General features: G+C 46.3%; 1 protein-coding gene across 1 annotated transcript in view; it reads left to right on the plus strand.

Moving 5' to 3' along the window:
- Nucleotides 1-13,090, plus strand: part of LOC103595982 (astrotactin-2-like) — a gene marked incomplete at its 3' end in the record, with an annotated part of 218,542 nt that overhangs the window by 115,694 nt on the left and 89,758 nt on the right. The window lies entirely within an intron of this gene.

The following is a 13,090-nucleotide window of genomic DNA, read 5'->3' on the forward strand; positions in this document are numbered from 1 at the left end:
GTCACAGAGCATGAGTGAATGGCGGGGCTAAAATGAAACCCTGGACCCTGAGTCCTTGTCCCAGGGGACTTATGAACCAAGACTAGGCCAGAAAGCTTCAAACCACAGTCATTTCTGGGCTGTCCTCATCATTTTGGCCATATCTACATCCTTTTTCTGCTTCAATTTTTTATTTTTTTCTAAAATAATATAGGTATTGTAAATGGAAACTTTAATATCATGATGATAAATGGAAAATCAGCACCACTTACTAAAATTAGAAGGCCACTACTGTACACGTAAGTACAGTGAAAGCAATGCTGTTACAATCTAGCCTGGTACCAACAGCCCACCTGGGGTTTGAGCCTGAGGCTGGCTCTCTCTGTTGTTAAGGACATTGTAGCACTTAACTGGCACTTTCTCCTTGCAGTGAACAAGACTGGAGAGGCTAGAACTCTCTCATTTTGTGATTTTTTATTTATTAATTTGATGAAAATGTTCTATACCTAGTCAACCTTTATATTCCAGCATTACTGCATTCTCCTAAACTTTGGCAAAATTTCCCCTAATATATTAGTAGCAAGGTAGAAGTCTTAGGGGGTGAAAGGGCTTTTCTTTGCCTTACCAGCTGATATGTACTAAGTGCTTACCCTGGGATTAGTGTTTTAAATATGGTACCTCCTTGGGTAAATATGGTCAGCTGCCCTCTTTAAAGATGAGGAGACAATGGGATACTGTCTTGCCCAAGGCCTTGTAGGGACTAACTAGAGGAGCCGGGATTCACCTGGTGGTGAGACTCCAGAGCCCCCTCCTGTCCATGCTATTCTGACCGTAATGGGAGGTGGGTTGCCTGCTCCTTTGGAATTGTTGTTCTGCCTGAGGCAGGCCAAGAAGAGCTTCAACAGGGATATACTATGGGTGTCTGAAAAGAGCGGCGTTCACTTAGTAAATATTCCTGAATACTTACTATGTGTCAGCCACTGTTCCAGGCTCTCAGGGAACGTAGCAGTGAGTAAAACAGGCAGAAATCTTTGCATCTGTGGGGCTTACTTTTTAGTGTGTGTCTGTGTGTGTGTTGGTGGGGGGCAATTAAAAAGAATGGATTAACCAGTAAATAATGAGGTTATTACTAGAGTGGGTGGCAGGCTACCTGATTTCTTTTTCTGACTTGCCCTTATACACTGAGTGACTTTGGGCGTGTTTCTGTCCCTTAGCATCTGCATCTGTAAAACAAAGAGTGAATGAGATGGTCAATGTCCCAGTGTCGAGGCCCTGTGATTCTGCACGGGATCGTGTTCCCCTCTTGCTGCGAAGGCCAGGACGTGAGTGAATGGCAATTCTGTGTGCTTTCATTGTGGTCTGGGTCCCAGGAGCCAGAGTGACTGGCATCTGCCTGTGATGGGAAATGGGGCCCTGAAAATCATTCCCGACTGGCCACGAGCAGGGTCTGCTGGAGATGATTTCATTAGGAGGATACATTTAGAAATCAATTATAAATGTTCTGTCGTCTTCCTCATGTCTTCTCGTAAAGTAGCTTATTTTTATTTTTATTTTTTGTAAGCCTACGATTTATTGAGGGCTTGTGCCTGTGCCTGATGCTGTATTAAACATTTTAGAATGTTGCATGTATGCTTGCAGCAGCCCTGCCTTAAATTGGGTTCTCCAGAAGCAGACCCTGGGATGAGGAGATGAGTGCAAGTAATTTGTTTGTGAGGCCCCAGGAATCCCCAATAGGGGACGAGAGGCACGTAGGGAAGGGAGACAATGACTGGTGTGTAACTGAGCAGGGGGCTGCTTTGGGCAACTGAGCTCTGTGTGTGTGTGTGTGTGTGTGTGTGGGTCTCACTGGAGAACTCTAGGAGACAGCACAGAACATGCCCAGGATTAAAACGAGTTGGGGCGTTTGTGTTCCACCTTCCATCCATTATTAGGTTAGGGCTACTCCTGGTTGATGGATGGAGGACATCAAAACTGCCTGGTATTTCTGTCCTGCCATGCATGAGGGCTAAGAAGACCCTAGGGCAGAGACTACAGGTGCCTGGAGAAGAAACTGTTCTGGCCTGCACTAGAAAGATAAGTGCCAAAGAAGATGTAGTCAAGGCAAAGATGGTGTTGGCCATACACCCTGTCAAGTTACATTATTAACCTCATCTCAAAGTTCAGTAAAGGTTTGAAAAAGAGCAAGTCAAAGACTAGACCAGCATAATTTGTAGGGCTCAGGGCAGAATAAAAATGTAGGGCCCCTTGTTAACAATTGCAAGGGGGTGACAGCATAGCCTTAAACTAAGTGTGGGCCCTTCTAAATGCTGGGCCCTACGCGACCTTACAAGTCCCAGGCCTGTGAAGCTGCCCTGTTCAAAGAGCTCAGACCTATGCAGTGATACCTCTGGAACCACCAGTCTACCTGTCTCCCACACTGATCTTTTGAACTCTATTCTCAGTTGCTTCCAGTGCTGTTCAGAGTGGATTTTAGGGGAAAGGATCCTGAATTTGGTTTGAGAGATCTGCCCCACTTTTCTTAGGCAAATCCCTTCCCCTGTCTGAGCCTCAGTTGGCTCATCTGTAAAATGGGGCTGCTAATCCTATAGCCCCAGGCATGGAAGGATTGCTTTCTCTACAGCACTTACAGGAGAACTTGGAGGCATCTCCGTTCCTGCATCTGCTTTCCTGCCTTTGAGGTCAGCAATCTCAGAGTGAGAATTCGCCATTCTTGAAAATGCATGGCCTGCCACAAAGCATGATCTGCAAAGAGCATTGATCTTAGGATCAGAAGGCTGGACCCTACTCTTAGTGTGGACATTGGCCAAGTCACTTCACCTCCCCTGACCTATGCTTTGCTATCTCTAGATTACCTCTTAGTCCATCCAGCTGTGCTGTCTTCTGCTAGGTAGCCAATCTTGTGGGAATGAGTCAGCTACCACAGGTAGTAGATGCAAGCCAGTGGCAGGAGGGGCAGTAAGAGGAATGCCTTAGGGCATTTGCTGCTGAAATCCTGTGTGATCTTTACTCAGTGTCTTCACTTCTCTGAGCCAAACATGTGTGTGTACACATATACACATACACCTACATATGTACATCACACACACATACATGAATACATAGCAGCACATAACTGTCTTGAAAGGTAGTTGTGAGGATTATGTGGGCAAATGTGTAAAAGGCTTGATGGATAATTTATGCTCGTCATTGTGACAATCACAGGATATATTGGAGGTCATTTTTCATCTCCTTTCCTCACTGATTTGGAGACTGTGCACATATTTTTAAAACATTCAGTCAAGCTTTAGCATGCTCTATAAAACAGGCATTGGTCCCGCTAGTCCAGGAGTTCCCTGGATGAAAATCCTGCCCTGCCCCCTGAGCTCTGCTGGCATTACCTATGAGATTCAGCACAGAGAAGGAGCTCAGTGCATGTTATTAGGAGAAACAGAAGTATGAACTTTATGGCACCTAGTAAAGCTGTTTTCTTACTCCTCCATCTTCTCTTCCTTCCTCTCTTCTGGACCTTGTCCCATTCTTTTTTGTTCCCCAAAATTTTACCCTTTCCTTATCTCCTTTTTCAGTTCCCTGTTCCCTGATCAGGCTGGGAAAATGTCTCTGCAGTGCATTGGTCCTCAGCTAGGGAGTGGCATCCTGAAAGTCCACTTGAAATGAGAAACATTCCAGAGGCCAGACAGTAACACATGGCTGGCCAGCCTCCTTGCAGATTCCCCTGAGTTTTGAAAGTGCTTTGAGGTAAACAGACCTGAGTTCAAATCTCAGTCCTCCTCCTCATAACTGAGGTCAGTGCCTTAGATGAGCGCCTTACACATCTGGGAGTCTCAGTTTCTTTATCTGTAAAATGGGTTTGCTTATAGCTCCTTTGAGAGTGTTCTGAGCATCAGATGAACTGCAGTTTGCGACGAGGCTGAGCATATAATGTCTGGCAATAAGAAGAGCCTGGGGAGTATTAATGCATTATTCCTGCTTTGGTTTGTCTTGCCACAGCATCCGGAACACTGGCTTTGACTTCCTAGCCAGGCTTCCTGCTCAATAAGGAAGGCAGAGCCCATTAGGAACGTCAGTGGGTCCCCGGGGCTTGGCATCAGTGGGCCTCTTTCTGCCTCATGTCAGTCTGTCTCTTTCAAGGACACCGGGCTGCCAGGATGAAACAGCAAATTGGTGGAAATTTTTTCCCCATAACAAAATCAGAAAGGATTAAGTGGATGGACAGCTTGGGAACAGAGATTGTTCTGCTCTTCTTTGCTTCACGATGACCTGTCAGTCATACTAGAAAAGAAGAAATAGGTTTTCAGGAGACTGCAGGAGACGATTTGGTCTTTCTCCTTGAGTGCAAAATGAGGCCTCTAGGAGGACAGATCCATAGATATTCTAGGGGCTCAGAAGGACATTTCCTGATGTCAGGTATGTGCCTGTGTATGTGAGGACACAAATGAGGACTTGGGTATGTCCTTAGGTTAACTGTACCTACATCAGTAGGTGTGTGCATGCCTGAGCACATCTGTATATGTCTGCCCATGAAGGTGGCCATACACATATGTGTGTAAAGAACCAGTGCACACATATGTTGGTTGGAATATTCACGATGGAGAATGCATAACAAAGTACATGCAGCGGTGAATGCACTACGTGAGGGTGCATGTGGGAAGGCCCCATGTAGGCCTGTGGGTGCTGTGTTGTCAAAGTGTAGATACCTGTTTATGTGTGTCAGAAAATGCATGGCTGTGCACACATGCAGAAATACAGGTGATGGCAGTGTAAGGAAGGGAGCAGTTTTGCAGAATGCATGTGTGTATCTACATGCAAAATCCCATATTCTGTAGCATGGATTCTGTCTTCATACACTAACACCTCAGCCTGTGCATGCATGTATGTGTACAAGGAAATGGCCACATGTGAACATGTGTGTTTGAGTATACATGGAGATACAAATGCTTTCCTGACAGAATACAGATGTATAGATTCACAAACATGTACATGTGTCTGTGAGCATACTTGTGCTTTGGGAGGACAGACATATAAACATGTTGAGCATCTTTGCAGGTATTTTTAGTTTGTGCAAAGATGATTTCCTGTGTATCTATGGCTCACCTGGCATGACTGACGTTATATATTCCCTAGAGATGATTTGTCTAACTTGGCCCTGGTTCCCAATGCCAGGACACAGCATGTTTCCCTCTGTGATACGCACAGCTGCCCATCACAAGGGCATTTTTCCTGAAGCTGGCAGCGTAGTTCCTTCTAGTGTATTCCACATCACACTGCAAACAGGAATTGATCATGATATAGGAGTGACACCATCAAGTAAGTGGTCATTAAAGAGAAAAATTCAGACAAGGAGAAAAAGCCTGTAATGGGGTGCTTGGAGTGAGTGGATGGGTTACCAAATGGCTGGGCCCTTCTTCTCCCAGTTTCTATTATAATTCTCAGAAGCATGGCAGAGCTGGTACATGTCTGTGAGATTCAGCCTATAAACTGTGGCCTAGAAAGCATAGTTCTCTCTGTTCTCTGATAGCATAACACTGTTTCCATTAAGAGAGAGAATAAGCTCAAAGAATCTTTCCCATTAGTGATATTCTCTAGTAAATCCTCTAAACAGCCTCTGAAGACTCCATGACTGTGACCATTTTACAGGTGAGAAAAGTAAGGTTCGGAGATGGAAGTGCCTTTCCCAGGTGACACAGCAAGTCAGTGGCAGAGCAAGGATGCTACTCAGAATCTGGGAGGCAGAGTACAGAGTCTGTCCTTAAGGTCCAGAGGCTGGATTCTTGCCTGCCCTATTCATGATTTCGTCTGTAATCTGGCACCCCAGACCACCTTCCCACTCCCCACCCCTCTTCCTCTCTGAGTTTCAGTTTCCTTGACTCTAAATGAGAAGTGGAGACTCAGGCAAATGACGCCCCAAACCTTCTAGCTTCACTGGTGCAGCAAAGGCTCTTTAGAAATGTTTGCTGAGTTGACACAGTCTCAGGTTAGCATTGCTGCGGTTCTGGGAGTAGAGGGAACAAGGAGGAGTGGGGCTGAGGGAGGTGTGACAATTCAGACGTCATGATTCCTAATGTGACACCCTGAGGACATTCTAGGTTCTAACCACAATGCTCTGAAGAGATGTGATTCCTACCCTCCAGGAATTTACAATCAAAGACAAGCCCTGGTGTTTCTGAGCAATTGATCTCAAACATTTGTATTAACTGGATTAAAAGCAATTTATTTGCGTAGCACTGAAGAGGTGGCAGTAGGAGCAGCATGCGCTGCTGCATACCTTATTGGGCACAGACCAGCGCTGGTCCTTGTGCTCACACGTTATCTCAACACTACATGCCTGTGGATTTATCATCATTCATAAGTTACAGGAATGTGCGGAGGATGAAATGAGATGATATGCACACAGCTGGTAACAGAGTCTTGCACACACTAAGTGCTTAATAAGTGTTAGTCATCCTGTTACTTTTAGATTAAGTGGCTACATTATACCAGGCACTGTTCTAGGCACTGGATGCACGGATGAATGAGACAGCTCAGCTCCTGTCTTCCTGACTCTCACTCCAGTGATTATCATGGCTTTATACTCTCCAGGTTATATGATGAAAATGAGACTTTAAGAAGTTCAGTGATTTCTGCAAGTTTATTCCACTAATAGAATGACAGAGGTGAGAACTGGTTTCAGAGACCAAGGCCTGACCCTGTGCTGTAATGAGGAGCTTGGGTATTAAAAAAATGAGAGGGAATTTCAGCCTTTCCTGTTGAGCTGCTTGGTTTCAATTTTCTAGACATCTTCTATCAGGTGGATTGATATTAATCATAACTATGACTTTTGCACATTGTTTTAAGCCCCCTAAGTGTTGGAGTGTTAGTTACACAGCAATAGCTAACTGGGAGAACAATGCACATTTTATTCAATGTTCCTTCTCATTAATTTCTCCTTTATGTCTTTCAATGACCTAGTGACGGGGTTGTGGGCTAGGGATTAGTCTCCCTGTTTGACAGATGAGAAGACTCAAGCCCAGAGATACAAACATCTCACCAAGGTCACAGAGCACAGAAAAGAAGTGGAATCAGACTTCTTCACTGCCATTCTGGCAACATGGGAAGAAGATTCTGTTGTCTCACCTGGGGAAAGGAGTTTGGCACTTAAACTGAGTAGAAAGGTGTCCCAGCGTTCATCCCAGAATTCCTTATGCCTGACCCTGTCAGAGAAGGGCATGATTTGCCATCATTAGGGGACTTACTGTCCTGCACAGGAGGAGCGTTGAATGACCTAAGTGTTTTTTTAACCTCCCTGTGATGACATAAGGAAATCAAGAGGGTAATTCCCTCCTCCCCACCCTCAGCCTCCCTTCCCAGCCACAGGGCACCATCTGTGGCTGGGCTAAATTGGACTGAATGGTGTGGAATTGCAAGTCAAAAGGGTCCTGTAATCATTCTGCTGACAGCCTGGGGCTCTGTGCTCCAGCACCGCGTTATAAATAAAGGTAATGGAGTCGAGGCAGAATTACAATCAAGCCTGCTATGAACACACCGAACAGGCATAGAACTTATTTAAGGAATACAGAGTTGGATTGTGCTCCCGAAGCAGTGCAGTTGGGGCCAATCAATACCTACTCTCTCCCTCAAATCAGGGCCAGGGAGACTTTGATTGGGAGTAGGAGGGGCTGAGGGAAATATGGTAGGATCCCATGCAGGGGAACTTTTCATTATTCATTTGTTCTGTGCTACACATGCCCATTAACTCTGAGCTACGTGTTGGGGAGGTAGCAGGCGGCGAGGGAGAGGAGGCCTTTAGTTTTAGGAAGCTCGGAGACTTGGGGAGCAGAAGGTAGGCGAGGTGTGAAATAACTAAAGTAATGATTACCATCCAGTGTGAGGAACACAGCAGTGAAAGGAAGCATAGAGCAGGGACACCCAATCCAGCCTTGAAGGGACGGAGGCTTTCCAAAGGGGAGACATCCCAGTTGTTCTCCCAGTTAGCTATTGCTGTGTAACAAACACCCCAACACTTAGTGGGCTTAAAACAAGTTTTTAGCTCATTAATCTGGGCAGGTAATTGAGGCTGAGTTCAGTTGGGCAGTTCTAATGGTCTTGGCTGAACAGTGTGGGCTCTCTCCTGTGCCTAGGGTCAGCTGGCAGATTTGCTGGCTGCTGGATGACCCAGGATGACTTCTCTTACATGTCCTGTGGTTAGTAGTAGGCTTTATCTGGGGTGATATAGGCAAATGGGCTAGGTTTCGGTCACCATCCAGCAGGCTGGACCTGGCTTCTTCCCAGGGCATTGCAGGGCTCCCAAGAACAACAGGAGAAGGTGAGCACCATCACACGAACACATTTCAAGTGTGCATGTGCCATGTTGGCATCATCCCAGCAGTCAACGAAAGTCACACAGCCTGCTCTAATTCAAGGGGTGGAGACATAAAGTCACCTCTTGATAGGAGGGTCTGCAGCGTGGCATTACACTGGCTGAGATGCGAGGAGGAGAGGTGTTGACTATGTAGTCTGCTTACAGCTGAGTTCTGAAGATTAAGAGGTGGGCAGGCAAAATAGAGTGAGAACAGCCCAGGAAGAGGGAACAGCGTGAACAAGAGCACGGAGCTACGAGCATAAAAGAGGAGCACAAGGGAGTGACAGATGGGAGAGAGGCGAGGTGCAGCAGTGCTCACCTGTCGTAGTTTGGCCGTCTCAAATGCCATTTGATCCAGCTCAGTGCTGCTTTGACAGATGCTATAGGGGGTTATAAAGTGAGGGTGGGGAACAGGCGGATCCGTATGTTCTCAGGCCAAGGAGCTCTCACCTGCCTCTCTCACATCTGGGTGTTAATCTCTAAGCACTTTTCCCACCCATTGTACCTCAGTATTCCAGTCTGTGAAAGTGGAAGCAGGAATCTCTCCATGCTGTCCTTTTTATTCGAGCTTTTATTTTAGTCTTGTATCAGTCCATATTTATCAAGCTCCTGCTGTAGCAAAAAATGCTAGGCTACCAAGGGGAAGACAGGAGAGAACAGTGATTCCTGGGCCCAGAGAATCTTATGTCATAGTAAGTGACAGAGGTTAGTGAACCAGGGAAGGGAGGGGAAACCTGCCAGGGGAAGTCAGAGCTAGCAGAGAGGGCATTTGGGCTGACTCTTCAGAGGGTCACTTCAGCTGCGATTTGAAGGGTGGGGTAACATCTGTGTGTGCAGAAGAAGAGATTAGTTATTTCAGGCGAAGATACAATATGAACAATGACTCGGAGGCAGGGATGCTCTTTGGGACCAGTAGACTCTGGTATAGTTTCCATGGGCAGTGGGTTCAGCTGGTGCCTGACAGCGGGGGTGCCCTCGTCATGTAGAGGTGTCCCTCCACATCCTTTCAGCAATAGCTGGTAGAGTCGGCATCAGGTATGTTCACTCCCAGTCCCTGTTCTGTCGCTGGTTTTCACACGTTGCATTTTTCCTCCCTCGCTCGCCACACTGCATGGTGCCGTGCCATGCTCTCCTGACTCATCCCATTTGATTCTCTGTCAGGTCCACATGTGGCACTCAGATGCTGAGTTTCCTGGCTGGGTTGAGCGGGTTGGGGATTGACAAGTCAGACTCAGCAACAGAGACAGGGGAGCCCTCTTGGCATCATCTTCAGAAAAGGCTGAGAGAGCCCTGGCGTTTTGAGGGAATTTGACCACCCCTTGTTCTCTCTCCCCTCCCCGCCACTCCCCGCCACGTGCTGCTAAGTTACTTCTGGGAGTCAGGGAGGTTCTGCCTCTGTTCTGCATCCTGCCCCAGCCCCTGTGAATCCTGTTTTTAACAGTGAGACAGGAAGAGCACTGATGAGACTGTGTCACTTAAGGCAAGGGGATTCCCCTCTCTGGTCCTTATTTTCTAAACTAGTAAAATGAGTGGGTTAAATCATGGATCTCCATCCCTTTACACTCACTCTCTGACTTGATTTTCCATGATTCCAGGTCATTGCTACAGGAATGACTTAAAAAGTGTGGGAGGCGCTGGGGACCCGATGGAGGGGTCTTGGAGACTGTTTCCAAGTGAAGGAGGAAGTTTCACCTCCGTGACCCCTGCTCCTTCTATTTTGTATTTGCTACGTCATGCAGACCCTTATTGCTTTCAGCACAGCCTGCTTCTTCTTGCTGTGGCAGTGGTGAGATGGGAAAGAGTGACAAGAAGACAGACGAGTGACAGGGAATATCCGTGTGCTAAATGCTGTTCTAGCCTCCTTCACACACTTTATCTCCCTTAATTCTCACAACAATCGTAAGGGATTGGATATATGATTTCCGTGTTTCCATATGAGGCAATTGAGGCTCAGAGAGATGAACTTAACATGGTAAAGGTCAACCCCATGAAATATAGGAAGGAGCAAGGTGATGTTAAAAACTCAGTCACTGTAAGACAGAATGCTTCATATGCCTGTCTCCCAGGAGATATTTTCCTCTTAAAAACGGGGAGCAACACTCAACCCTAGCAAGTGACTGTGTAATGATGAAATGTATAGACAGCATCGGAATGACCCGGGAGGATGCCTGTCCTGGAACTTATCACATCACACCCCCTGGCATGGACTTACCCTCTCGATTTCTTTACTCAAATGGGCAAAGTCCATTTTTTCAGCCCAATGAGGACAGTGGTGAGAGCACTGGATTTGGAATCAGGACACCAGGGCTTGAGGACATGCTCTGGGAATGTCTAGTCCTCTTTGGGGGCTTCAGCTCAGTTGAATGTGGGCGTTCTACTCTACCTTACCTGCATGGTTTCCCACAAGGGCTAAATGACACAATCAATGAAAGCCCCTAGCCTGGCACAGAAGCCAGGGCTGGCAAATGTTTGTTCCTGTCCTCATTCTTTGGGTGGCCTCTCTCTGCATCAGTTTGCAATGTTGTGGGACAGGGAAGAGAGGAAGGAGGGGAAAAACTCATCGACTGTTGGGATGGATTAAAACGGGAAGGAGGGAGGGAGAGAGGGAGGAAGAAGGAAAGAGAGGAGGAAGGAAAATGAGAAGGAAGGAAGGACGGAAGGAAAAAGAAAGGAAAGAACACACAGAGAAACCAAGGGGGTTATAGTGAAGCTAAATGACAAAGACCAAATGAAAAAACGCAGGCGAGAGGGCGGGAGATGGTTTGGGAGAGAATAGCTAGAAGTAATGAGAATCAATTCCATCAACCCGCCATCTATTTTCAAATCTAATTTGAAATGATATGCTTTTCTTCCTTGCCAATATCTCTTAATTCTTCTCTTCCCCTCCCTTGTTTAACTGGATATAACTGTCTTATTTATCTCCACTGAGTGGCTTGGGAAAACAGTTTTGTGTAAAACATGCAGTTCCCAAAGGAGGTGGAAATGGGCAGATTGGAACAGAGGCAGGGATGAGTGCTGACAGCCCGGGGTGGGGCAGGAGGGTTCTGGGTCACTCCTGGGATGCCCACGCGACCTCTCAAACCCAGCATGCCATGGAGGTTGTGCTGCAGGCATCAAACCTGGTCGGAAATCAGGATCGCTCAGAATTATGAAATTTCCAGGTTATAGACTCTGCCTGTGTGCTTTGTCTAAACCCCTGATAGATGAGACACATAACTGACCTCTCACATGTACTCCTACAGAATCCTGTGTGTCCTCTTTTGTGGCCATGAGCACACAATCGTCATCTCCATTACTTTTCCCTTTTCTGCTCTCCTACATTGTGACTTTCTTGAAGACAAGAAACTCAGGAAATGTGTATTGAGTAATGCATTTATTCAGCAAGTATTTATTGAGCACCTACCGCATGCCAAGTACTGAGGACAGCAACGGCCTAGACAGTCTTCTGCTATGAATGAATGATTAAGTGGGGGGATGAACGAAGAAACTAAACCAGAGGAAATGCTGCTGCTGCTTAGTGGGAACAGAGGAAAACTCAGCCTAGACTGGAAAGTCTGTGAGGGCAGCAATCAAATTTACCTCTTCCTCCAATCTATCTTCAGGACCTGGCACATGCCTGGCACATTTTAAACAGTAAATAATTTATGGGAGATGCATTGTTGGATGATGAGGATAATGACTGTATTTTCTTTCAGGACTAACTGCAGAACTTTGCAGATTTTCAAGCATGATGCTGTGTATGGTCTTATTTTCTCTGAATTCTATATTAGATGTGAAATAAACAGACTGTGACCTTCATTTTACTAATAAAATCATAGAGGCTCTGTGATTTATCCTCAGGTAAAATAGCAGCATCACATCAATCTAAGATTCTAACTCAAAATTCAGTGTTCTTTTCACTAACCTGGGCTGTTTGACTAGGTGGGAACAACTGAGATCCGTCTATCCATCCATCCTTGCACCCATCTACCATTCATCCATCTGTCCTGTCATTTTAATTTATGGCATGTGGAGAGCTTCATTGCCTCTGAACTAGGGCTTAGCCTGACTGCACAAAGGATCCCCAACTGGGATCTGGCACTTATTTTGCTAGGAGATGCTCCATGGGCAGGAGATAGTAACCCCCTTTTTATTTTCTCCTCTACAGACTTGATGTCCCAGTCTCCTCTGCTTTCTCCCTAATGATGAGCCTCTGTATTCTACTGGCTTTCTCCCGCTGCACCCCTTTGCACATCTGCAACCCTCTTGCCTTCTTGCCTTCGTGTCGTTCCTCCATCTGAAGTGCCCTCTGCCACAAAGCTGTTGGTTGAAATCTTGCCCATCCCTAAAGACTCTTTTAGGAAACCTTTCTAGATCCAGCCAGAAGTCATCTCTCTTCTGTGCTTCCTATTTTTTTTTATAGCATGCCTATTCTCAGTCCCTTGGACTAAGTTCCTAATGTCAGAGCGCCTCAATGCCAGATCTCAGAAAAGGTTGGTTGATTAACTGAATCTTTAAAGTGAATGTGTGTTTGCATTTGCTACAGAGGTAATATACAGTCAATGCAGAAAATGTAGAGAAAAATGAATCAACATGATTAAAATCACTCTGATTCCATCATTTACAGGGTACTATTCTTTTTTTTTTTTTTTTGTCTTTTTCCGTGTCTGGCAACGGATTGCAACCCTCAGTGTCGCCCCCGTACCGGACCGGGGACCGGCAACGGAATTGCAACCCTCGGTGTTGCTCCCGTGCCTCGCTCCGCCAGTGAGCGGGCACCGGGCGGGATGGGAGGCC

This window comes from Galeopterus variegatus, unplaced genomic scaffold (genome assembly GCF_000696425.1).
Source record: "Galeopterus variegatus unplaced genomic scaffold, G_variegatus-3.0.2 Scaffold1904, whole genome shotgun sequence".
NCBI classification, from domain to species: Eukaryota; Metazoa; Chordata; class Mammalia; order Dermoptera; family Cynocephalidae; genus Galeopterus; species Galeopterus variegatus.